Raw genomic sequence first — 11,286 nt, 5'->3', positions numbered from 1 at the left:
ACCAATCTCCCCCTGTCTGATATAAACCACCCCACAATCACTGACACCAATATCCCTCTGTCTGATATAAACCAGCCCCACAGTCACTGACACCAATCTCCCGCTATCTGATGCAAACCAGCCCCACTGTCACTGACACCAATCTCCCACTGTCTGATATGAAACAGCCCCACAGTCACTGACAACAATCTCCCCCTGTCTGATATAAACCACTGCACAGTCACTGACACCAATCTCCCTCTGTCTGATATAAAGCAGCCCCCACTGTCACTGACACCAATCTCCCACTGTCTGATATAAAGCAGCCCCCACTGTCACTGACACCAATCTCCCCCTGTCTGATATAAACCAGCCCCACAGTCACTGACACCAATCTCCCCCTGTCTGATATAAACCACCCCACAGTCACTGACACCAATCTCCCCCTGTCTGATATAAACCACCCCACAGACACTGACACCAATCTCCCCCTGTCTGATATTTAACCAGACCCAGAGTCACTGACACCAAATTCCCTCTGTCTGATATAAACCAACCCACCGTCACTGACACCAATCTCCCTCTGTTTGGGATAAACCAGCCAAAGAGACACTGACACCAATCTCAGCCTGTCTGATATAACCCAGCTCCACAGACACGGATACCAATCTTCCCTTGTCTGATATAAACCAGACCCACAGACACGGACACCAATCTCTGCCTGTCTGATATAAACATGCCTACAGTCACTGACACCAATTTCCCCCTGTCTGATATAAACCAGCCCAACAATGACTGATACCAATCTTCCCCTGTCTGATATAAACCAGCCCCACAGACACTGACAACAATCTCCTCCTGTCAGATATAAACCAGCCCCAACAGACATTGACACCAATCTCGCCCTGTCTGATATAAACCAACTCCACAGACACTGACACAAATCTCCCCCTGTCTGATATAATCCAGCGCTACAGTCACCGACAACAATCTCCCCCTGTCTGATGTAAACCAGCCCCACAGTCACTGACACCAATCTCCCCCTGTGTGATATAAACCAGCCCCACAGTCCATGACACCAATCTCCCCCTATCTGATATAAACCAGACCCACAGTCACTGACACCAATCTCCCCCTGTCTGATATAAACATGCCCCACAGACACTGACACCAATCTCCCCCTGTCAGATATAAACCAGCCCCACAGTCACTGACACCAATCTCCTCCTGTCAGATATAAACCAGCCCCACAGTCACTGACACCAATCTCCCCCTGTCTGATATAAACCCGCCCCACAGGCACTGACACCAATCTCCTCCTGTCAGATATATACCAGCCCCACAGTCACTGACACCAATCTCCCGGGGTCTGATATAAACCAGCCCCACAGAGACAGACATCAATCATCCGCTGTCTGATATAAACCAGCCCCACAGACACTGACAACAATCTCCCTCTGTCTGGTATAAACCAGCCCCACAGTCACTGACACCAATCTCCCCCTGTCTGATATAAACCAGCCCCACAGTCACTGACAACAATCCCCTCCTGTCAGATATAAACCAGCTCCACAGTCACTGACACCAATCTCCCCCTGTCTGATATAAACCCTCCCCACAGACACTGACACCAATCTCCTCCTGTCAGAAATAAACCAGCCCCACAGTCACTGACACCAATCTCCCCCTGTCTGATATAAACCAGCCCCACAGTCACTGACAACAATCTCTTCCTGTCAGATATAAACCTGCCCCACAGTCACTGACAACAATCTCCCCCTGTCTGATATAAACCAGCCCCACAGTCATTGACAACACTCTCCCCCGTCTGATATAAACCAGCCCCAATGTCACTGACACCAATCTCCCATCTGTCTGATATAAACTCACCCCACAGTCACTGACACCAATATCCCTCTGTCTGATATAAACCAGCCCCACAGTCAGACACCAATCTCCCTCTGTCTGATATTAACCAACCCACAGTCACTGACACCAATCTCCCCCTGTCTGATATAAACCAACCAACAGTCACTGACACCAATTTTCCCTTGTCTGATATAAACCAGCCCCACAGACATTGACTACAATCTCCTCCTGTCAGATATAAGCCAGCCCCAACAGACACTGACACCAATCTCCCCCTGTCTGATGTAAACCAGCACCACAGACACTTACACCAATCTCCCCCTGTCTGATGTAATCCAGCCGCACAGTCACTGAGACCAACTTGCCCCTGTCTGATATAAACCAGCCCCACAGTCACTGACACAGGAATGCTGCCTGAATTGCTGTGCTGTTCCAGCCCCATTGATCCAGAATCTGGTTTCCAGCATCTGCAGTCATTGTTTTTACCAATCACCCCCTATCTGATATAAACCAGCCCCACAGTCACTGACGCCAATCTCCCCCTGTCTGATATAAACCAGCCCCACAGTCACTGATGCCAATCTCCCCCTGTTTGATATAAACCTGTCCCACAGTCACTGACACCAATCTCCCCTTGCCTGATATAAACCTGTCCCACAGTCACTGACACCAATCTCCCCTTGTCTGATATAAACCAGCCCCACTGTCACAGACACCAATCTCCCCCTGTCTGATATAAACCAGCCCCACAGTCACGGACACCAATCTCCCCTGTCTGATATAAACCAGCCCCACAGTCACTGACACCAATCTCCCCCTGTCTGATATAAACCAGCCCCACAGTCACTGACACCAATCTCCCCCTGTCTGATATAAGCCAGCCCCACAGTCACTGACACCAATCTCCCCCTTTCTGATATAAACCAGCCCCACAGTCACTGACACCAATCTCCCCTTGTCTGATATAAACCAGCCCCACCATCACTGACACTAATCTCCTCGGGTCTGACGTAAACTTTGATTCCCATTCTTCCTGGGAGGAAAGTAGGGCCATGTGTGTAATGTTCAAGTCAATAAGAATTGTCAGCAAGGATTCATCAACTTTCTTTTTGGAGATTTTAATGCCGGGGAACTTTTCAGATATCAAATTTCAGTTCTTTTCCCAGGGAGCAAGTTCCATTTGAAGCAGAAATTCAATGTTAATTGCACACTAATTGTCTGTGATATTTTTCTGAATTTGACAGACTGATCACAGAGAGCTGGTTTTAAAGGGTCGCTATACCCTGAAGAAAGCTGTCAGCTACGATGACAAGAATTTTCAACTCTTCTCTAGTGATAAGAAAGTAACTTCAGCAGAAGCAAGCCCTAACTGTCAGGACAAATTTGATTCAGTGCTGGATGTCAGAGCAACAGGAGTGATGGAATATTCCAACCTCTGCAGTCCCTTGTAGACTTGTTGGTGTGGGAGCTGACTACATCCACTTGCACTGGTTGAACAGGTCACTCCCAGGTGTGAATCTGCTGATGGGTCAGAAGTTGGATGAAGTTGTGAATCCTTCCTCTCACACAGGGCAGGCGAATGGCCACGACACAGCTCCGAACGCAGAACTCTCCAAATATTGAAGATGCTGTTACGAAGTTGAAGGTGTATACTGCACCTTTAAGGGAGAGTGAAGGATGTTTGGCAGTGAGAGCAACTGTCGTGTGACTTGACTATGACTTGAAAATATGTAACATTTGGTTGTAAACTAGATACCTCAGTTGTTTGACCACCATTTGAATTCAACCAATCCATTTAAATTATGCCCCAGTATACTAAAACCCAATGGAATGTGAATTTTACCGTTTTGACAACTTAGAACCAGTGAGATGATCCGATATTTGGGGTATCAAAGGTCAGCATTTTGAGAGTTAGCTAGAGAGAGAGAGAGAGAGAGAGAGAGACTGCCATCCAAAACACTCTCGATCAAAGGTACTTTTTTTACCCTTGCAACAGAAGTCTAAAGCCGACCCAGGGAGATCTAAAACAGGAAGACCGACACTGGAGATGGCAGCCGCTGTCTGGCTTTGAAACTTAATATGTTGCACATTTTAATCGGGGTTTATTGGATCAGTATATTGTTATAGTGTTGGACATAGAAAACAGATCTTTAAGAGAAAAGTGGTTCAGAGTTGTAAATAGTTATTGTTTACATAGAACATAGAAAAGTACAGTACAGAACAAGCCCTTTAGCCCACGATGTTGTGCCAAGGATTAATCCTAATGTAAAATAAAATAACTTAACCTACACACCCCTCACTTCACTGCTATCCATGTGCATGTCCAGTAGTGGCTTAATTGTCCCCAATGACTCTGCTTCCACCATCACCGCTGGCAACAGCATTCCATGCGTTCACAATTCTCTGTGTAAAGAAACTACCTCTGACAACCCGTTTAACTTTTCTCCTAATAACTTACAAATATGACTCCTTGTGCCAGTCAATCCTGCCCTGGGGTAAAGTCTCTGGCTATTGACTTTATCTATTACTCTCATTACCTTGTATACCTCGATCAGGTCTCCTCTCTTCCTCCTTCTGTCCAGAGATGAAAGTCTGAGCTTCGTCAATCTCTCTTCATAAGGCAAGCCCTCCAGTCCAGGCAGCCCTGGTAAACATTCTTTGCACCCTCTCCAAAGTCTCTGTATCTTTCCTGTAGTCGGGCATCCAGAACCGGACACAATATTCCAAGTGTGGTCTCACCAGGGGCTTGTAGAGCTGCAGCGAAACCTCTCGGCTCTTAAACTTGATTCCCCTGTTAATGAAAGCCAAAACACCATATGCTTTCTTAACAACCCTATCCACTTGGGTGGCATATTTGTAGGAACTATGTACTTGAACACCAAGATCCCTCTGTTCCTCCACACTGCCAAGATCAGGTCTTTAATCCTGTATTCAGCATTCTAGTTCAACCTTTCAAATTGCATCATTTCGCATTTATCCAGGTTTAATTCCATCTGCCATTTTTCAGCCCAGCTCTGCATCCTGTCTATGTTGTGCTGCAGCCCTCGATACTATCAACAGAACCTCCAACCTATGTGCCATCTGCAAATTTACTAACCCACCCCTCAATCTCCTCATCCAAGTCATTTATAAAAACTACAAAGAGCAGAGACCCAAGAACAGAGCCCTGTGGGACCCCACTCAAGACTGACCTCCAGGCAGAACTTGTCATCTACAACCACTCTCTGCCTTCTGTCAGCTAGCCAATTCTGAATCCAAATCGCCAAATCTTCCAAAACCCATACCTCCTGACTTTATGGATGAGCCTACCATGGGGAACCTTATCGAATGCCTTGCTGAAGTCCTTATACATCACATCCACCAGCTCGACCTTCATCGATCTGTCCTATCACTTCCTCATAGAACTCAATAAGATTTATGAGGGATGACCTGCCCCTCACAAAGCCATGCTGACTGCCTTTAATCACGCTATGTTTTTCCAAATAGTCATAAATTCTATCCCTCAGAATTCTGTCCAAAACCTTGCTGACTACAGACGGAAGACTGGCTGGTCTGTAATTGCCAGGGATTTCCCTACTCCCCTTCTTGAAAAGAGGAACAACATTCGCCTCCTAGCAATCCTCCGGTATGACTCCTGTGGGGAGTGAGGATGCAAAGATCTTCACCAGTGGCTTAGCAACCTCCTTTCTTGCTTCCGGAGTAGCCTGGGATAAATCAGGTCTGATCATGGGGACTTATCAATCTTAATGTTTGCCAAAATTTCCAGCTCATCAACCTCATCAATCCTGATCTGTTCCAGCCTGTATCCCAGCTCCTCAAACTTCTCATTCACAACAAGCTCCCTCCCCTTAGTGAAAACCAAAGCAAAAAACCTCATTGAGGGCTTCCCCTATCTGCTCAGACTCCACGCACAAGTTCCCTACGCTATCCCTGATTGGCCCGACCTTCTCCCTGATCATTCTCTATTCCTCACGTTTGTGTAAAATGCCTTTGGATTCTCCCTAATCCTTCTTGCCAAGCCCTTTTCATGCCCCCTCCTGGCTCTCCTCAGTCCATTACTGAGCTCCTTTCTAGCAAGCCTGTAATCCTCTAAAGCTGTGCTAGAACCTTGCCTCCTCCACCTTACGTAAGCTGCCTTCTTCCCTTTAAGGAGAAGCTCCTCTGTTCTCGTTACCCCTTCTTACCCGTCTCAGAGGGACATATTTGTGCATCACTCGCAACAACTGCCCCACATGGCTGCTGTGCCCTTTCTATGGCACAATTGCTCCCAGTCTGTACGCACCAACTCCTGTCTGATCGCGTCATAATTTCATTTTCCCCAGTTCAAATATTCACTTTTTAAAATGTTTAATGTTCACTTTTAGGGTTAAAGAATAAAATTGATACTTTTTTAAAATAGTGGTATTTGGGAATCCTCTGTCCCTTTACCAGATTACGAGGCAAGGTGAGTTTTTCTGCGTTTGGTTTAAATTGCAGAAGGGCTCACGGATCTTTTTTCTGTGCTGTCGATCTCTGTAACTCCATGCTGTCCAGGTCCTGTCTGCTGTGGATGGTGCAAAGCTTTTCCGAGGCTGTGCATCTGGTTGGAACACTCCTGCTTCCACGTTCAAACACCGAGAGCATTCAGTTCCTGATTCATTGTGTTGGATCAGATTTGGACAGTTTTTGGTTTGGTTTGAGTTTCCTTTCTCTGGCCCTCTCCTGATCCCCTGGAAAAGAAGTTTATAAACTGATCACTGTCAGGACAGGAGAGAAGTTCAGACCATTTCCAGTATTGGTGAATTATTTGTCCCTGTCATGTTCCCCCCTCCCCCAGAGCTGTGAATGTCTGCCCCCCCCTCCCCCAGAGCTGTGAATGCCTGTCCCCCCCAGAGCTGTGAATGCCTATCTCCCCTCCTCCAGAGCTGTGAATGCCTGTACCCACCCCCAGAGCCGTGAATGCCTGCCCCCCCATCCCCAGAACGTGAATGCCTATCCCATCCACGCCCAGAGCCGTGAATGCCTGTTCCCCCCTCCCCAGAGCCGTGAATGCCTGTCCCCCCACCCCCGAGCTGTGAATGCCTGTCCCCCCCCACCCCCAGAGCTGTGAATGCCTGTCCCCCCCCACCCCAGAGCTGTGAATGCCTGTCTATCCCCCCCCCCCCCCCCCCAGAGCTGTGAGTACCTGGTCCTCCACCCCATAGCTGTGAATGCATGTCACCCAACCACCCCCAGAGCTGTGAATGCCTGTCCACCCCCGTCCCCCAGAGCTGTGAATGCCTGCCCCCCTACCCCCAGAGCTGTGAATGCCTGTCCCCCCTCCCCCAGAGCTGTGAATGCCTGTCCCCCCCACCCCCAGAGCTGTGAATGCATGTCCCCCACCCACCCCCAGAGCTGTGAATGCCTGTCCCCCCTCCCCCAGAGCTGTGAATGCCTGTCCCCCCACCCCCAGAGCTGTGAATGCCTGTCCCCCCACCCCCAGAGCTGTGAATGCCTGTCCCCCCTCCCCCAGAGCTGTGAATGCCTGTCCCCCCTCCTCCAGAGCTGTGAATGCCTTTCCCCCCACCCCCAGAGCTGTGAATGCCTGCCCCCCCCCCACCCCAGAGCTGTGAATGCCTGTCTATCCCACACCGCCCCCCCCCCCCCAGAGCTGTGAGTACCTGGTCCTCCACCCCATAGCTGTGAATGCATGTCCCCCAACCACCCCCAGAGCTGTGAATGCCTGTCCACCCCCCTCCCCCAGAGCTGTGAATGCCTGCCCCCCCCCAGAGCTGTGAATGCCTGTCCCCCCTCCCCCAGAGCTGTGCATGCCTGTCCCTCCCTCCCCCAGAGCTGTGAATGCCTGCCCCCCTACCCCCCTACCCCCAGAGCTGTGAATGCCTGTCCCCCCTCCCCCAGAGCTGTGCATGCCTGTCCCCCCCTCCCCCAGAGCTGTGAATGCCTGCCCCCCTACCCCCCTACCCCCAGAGCTGTGAATGCCTGTCCCCCCTCCCCCAGAGCTGTGAATGCCTGTCTATCCCACACCCCCCCCCCCCCCCCCAGAGCTGTGAGTACCTGGTCCTCCACCCCATAGCTGTGAATGCATGTCCCCCAACCACCCCCAGAGCTGTGAATGCCTGTCCGCCCCCGTCCCCCAGAGCTGTGAATGCCTGCCCCCCTACCCCCAGAGCTGTGAATGCCTGTCCCCCCCCACCCCCAGAGCTGTGAATGCCTGTCCCCCCCACCCCCAGAGCTGTGAATGCCTGTCCCCCCTCCCCCAGAGCTGTGAATGCCTGTCCCCCCTCCCCCAGAGCTGTGAATGCCTGTCCCCCCCTCCCCCAGAGCTGTGAATGCCTGTCCCCCCTCCCCCAGAGCTGTGAATGCCTGTCCCCTACCCCCAGAGCTGTGAATGTCTGCCCCCCTCCCCCAGAGCTGTGAATGCCTGTCCCCCCTCCCCCAGAGCTGTGAATGCCTGCCCCCCCTCCCCCAGAGCTGTGAATGCCTCTCCCCCCCTCCCCCAGAGCTGTGAATGCCTGCCCCCTCCCCCAGAGCTGTGAATGCCTGTCCCCCCCTCCCCCAGAGCTGTGAATGTCTGCCCCCCTCCCCCAGAGCTGTGAATGCCTGTCCCCCCTCCCCCAGAGCTGTGAATGCCTGCCCCCCCCCTCCCCCAGAGCTGTGAATGCCTGTCCCCCCTCCCCCAGAGCTGTGAATGCCTGCCCCCCCCTCCCCCAGAGCTGTGAATGCCTGTCCCCCCTCCCCCAGAGCTGTGAATGCCTGTCGCCCCCTCCCCAGAGCTGTGAATGTCTGCCCCCCCCTCCCCCAGAGCTGTGAATGCCTGTCCCCTCCCCCAGAGCTGTGAATGCCTGTCCCCTCCCCCAGAGCTGTGAATGCCTGTCCCCGCTCCCCCAGAGCTGTGAATGCCTGTCCCCCCTCCCCCAGAGCTGTGAATGTCTGCCCCCCACCCCCAGAGCTGTGAATGCCTGTCCCCCCACCCCCAGAGCTGTGAATGCCAGTCCCCCCTCCCCCAGAGCTGTGAATGTCTGCCCCCCACCCCCAGAGCTGTGAATGCCTGTCCCCCCACCCCCAGAGCTGTGAATGCCTGTCCCCCCCTCCCCCAGAGCTGTGAATGCCTGTCCCCCCCACCCCCAGAGCTGTGAATACCTGTCCCCCCACCCCCAGAGCTGTGAATGCCTGTCCCCCCTCCCCCAGAGCTGTGAATGCCTGTCCCCCCACCCCCAGAGCTGTGAATGCCTGTCCCCCCCTCCCCCAGAGCTGTGAATGCCTGTCCCCCCCACCCCCAGAGCTGTGAATACCTGTCCCCCCACCCCCAGAGCTGTGAATGCCTGTCCCCCCTCCCCCAGAGCTGTGAATGCCTGTCCCCCCACCCCCAGAGCTGTGAATACCTGTCCCCCCACCCCCAGAGCTGTGAATGCCTGTCCCCTCCCCCAGAGCTGTGAATGCACAGTGAGGAGAAACTGTGCACCTGTCCAGTGTGTGGATGAAATCATCTGAACTGTCAAGATATAATCACAGTCACGCTGGGGAGAAAGGATGGGAATATGAGGAGTGTGAAGGAGGATTCAAATCCCCACCTCAACTGGAAATTCATCAATGCACTCACACTGAGGAAAGGCCATTCACCTGCTCCAAGTGTGGGAGGGGATTCACTCAGTCTTCTCAACTGCAGGCAGACCATAGAGTTCACCCAGATCAAAGACCTTTTAAAATCACAAGACTGTGGAAAATGCCATAGAAATTCTGGGCAACTGAAGTGCCCCATTGACGTATTCGAACAGAGGAGAGACCATTCAGGAGTTCTCACTGCGGCTTTAAGTTCAGGCAATCATTTCAACTCCCTACACACCAGCAAGATCACACTGGGTAGAGGCTGAGAACCTGCTCTGACTGCGGCAAGGCGTTCATTCAGTCATCCAGCTGCAGATATATCGGCAAACCCAGACTGTTCCCCTGAGCCGAATGAGAAGGCATTCTATATCATATCCTATGTGCAAAAACACCGGTGAGTTCACACAAGGGTGAGACCATTTCGTTGCGCTGTGTTTAGGGAGGGATTTACTCACTCTTCTGCCCTACTGGGAGGCCAGTGAGTTCACACTGAGACTAGGCCTTTTCAATGTCCAGAATGTGGGAAGTGCTTTAATGATTCCAGGGAACTGATGTCCCACCAACATGTTCACAATGATGAGAAACCTTTCTGGGGCTCTCACTGCAGGACCAGGTTCAGTCAATCATCTGACATCAAACATCAATGAGGTCACACCAGGGAGAGGCCATTCACCTGCTCCGTGTGTAAGGAGGGTTTGCTCACTCATTCCACCTGCTGAGACACCGACGTGTTCATAAGGAACTACAGCAATGAGATTGTGCTGTTAACCACATCCAGGCCCAAGCCATGTTCACTGAGTCTGTTTATGCTCAGGTTAATTAACCGGTGTGAGACAGGTTTAATATTTTGGATAAAAGTCAAATAAATTAGTTTTGCATGAGATATATTGAGCCATTTTACCATCTCTGATGCAAGTTAGTTCCTTTTTGAAGGGATCACCCCCACTGTGGCATTTCACCATTGGCCCTACTGAAGGTTGAAAGTTCATGGATTAAGAACTCCAGAAATGGACTGGAGGACAGTCTAGTTTCAGTATTTTTAGGAATAGCTGGTGAGAAATAAGAGAAAACCTGACTTAAGTCTGGGCTTTTCTTGTCAGTGTACATCTAGGGTGAATGATGCCTGATTTCCTGATCTGTCTGACATTCAACCAGTTTGGTACAAGATGGGCTCAGTTTCTTCGAGAATACGGACAAATATTCCTCACAACTGAAGGCAATCATTGTAGCCATTAGAGAAGTGGAAAGGCCTTAAAAAAAAAAGATAGTGAATTATTGTTATTGAACTGAACAAAACCGAAATGTTGCTAAAAGAAAAACAAAATTGAACATTTCTGCCCTACACTGGTCAGGATTAGAAGACAAGTAAGCAAACTGAAACAGGGAAAACTAATTGATGAGTGATAAGGATTGACATGGAGGTGGAACAAAAGCTATCAGGATTTGGGTAATCCAAGATGGAGGATGGGACGAACAGGACTGGCAGCTTAATGTTCCAGGACACAAATGCTACAGGAAGGATAGAAAGGAGGCAAGACAGGAGGGGAGGGGTGAGGTTGGGTTTTTCATAAGGGATAGCATTACAGCTGTACTGAGGAAGATATTTCTGGGAATACATCCGGGAAGTCATTTGGGTGGAAGTGAGAAATAAGAAAGAGATTATTACCTTTTCGGGACTGTACTATAGAGCTCCACATAGTCAGCGGGAAATTGAGAAACAAATTTGTAAGGAGATCTCAGTTATCTGTAAGAATAATAGGGTGGTTATGGTAGGGGATTTTAACTTTCTAACTGTAGACTGGGACTGCCGTAGTGTTAAGGGTTTAGATAGAGAGGTATTTATTAAGTGTGTAC

This window comes from Chiloscyllium plagiosum, unplaced genomic scaffold (genome assembly GCF_037043375.1).
Source record: "Chiloscyllium plagiosum isolate Xiang-an unplaced genomic scaffold, Cpla_swu_hap1 HiC_scaffold_49, whole genome shotgun sequence".
Taxonomy (NCBI): Eukaryota; Metazoa; Chordata; class Chondrichthyes; order Orectolobiformes; family Hemiscylliidae; genus Chiloscyllium; species Chiloscyllium plagiosum.
The sequence above is the reverse complement of the archived record's forward strand: the minus strand, read 5'-3'. Positions refer to the sequence as shown.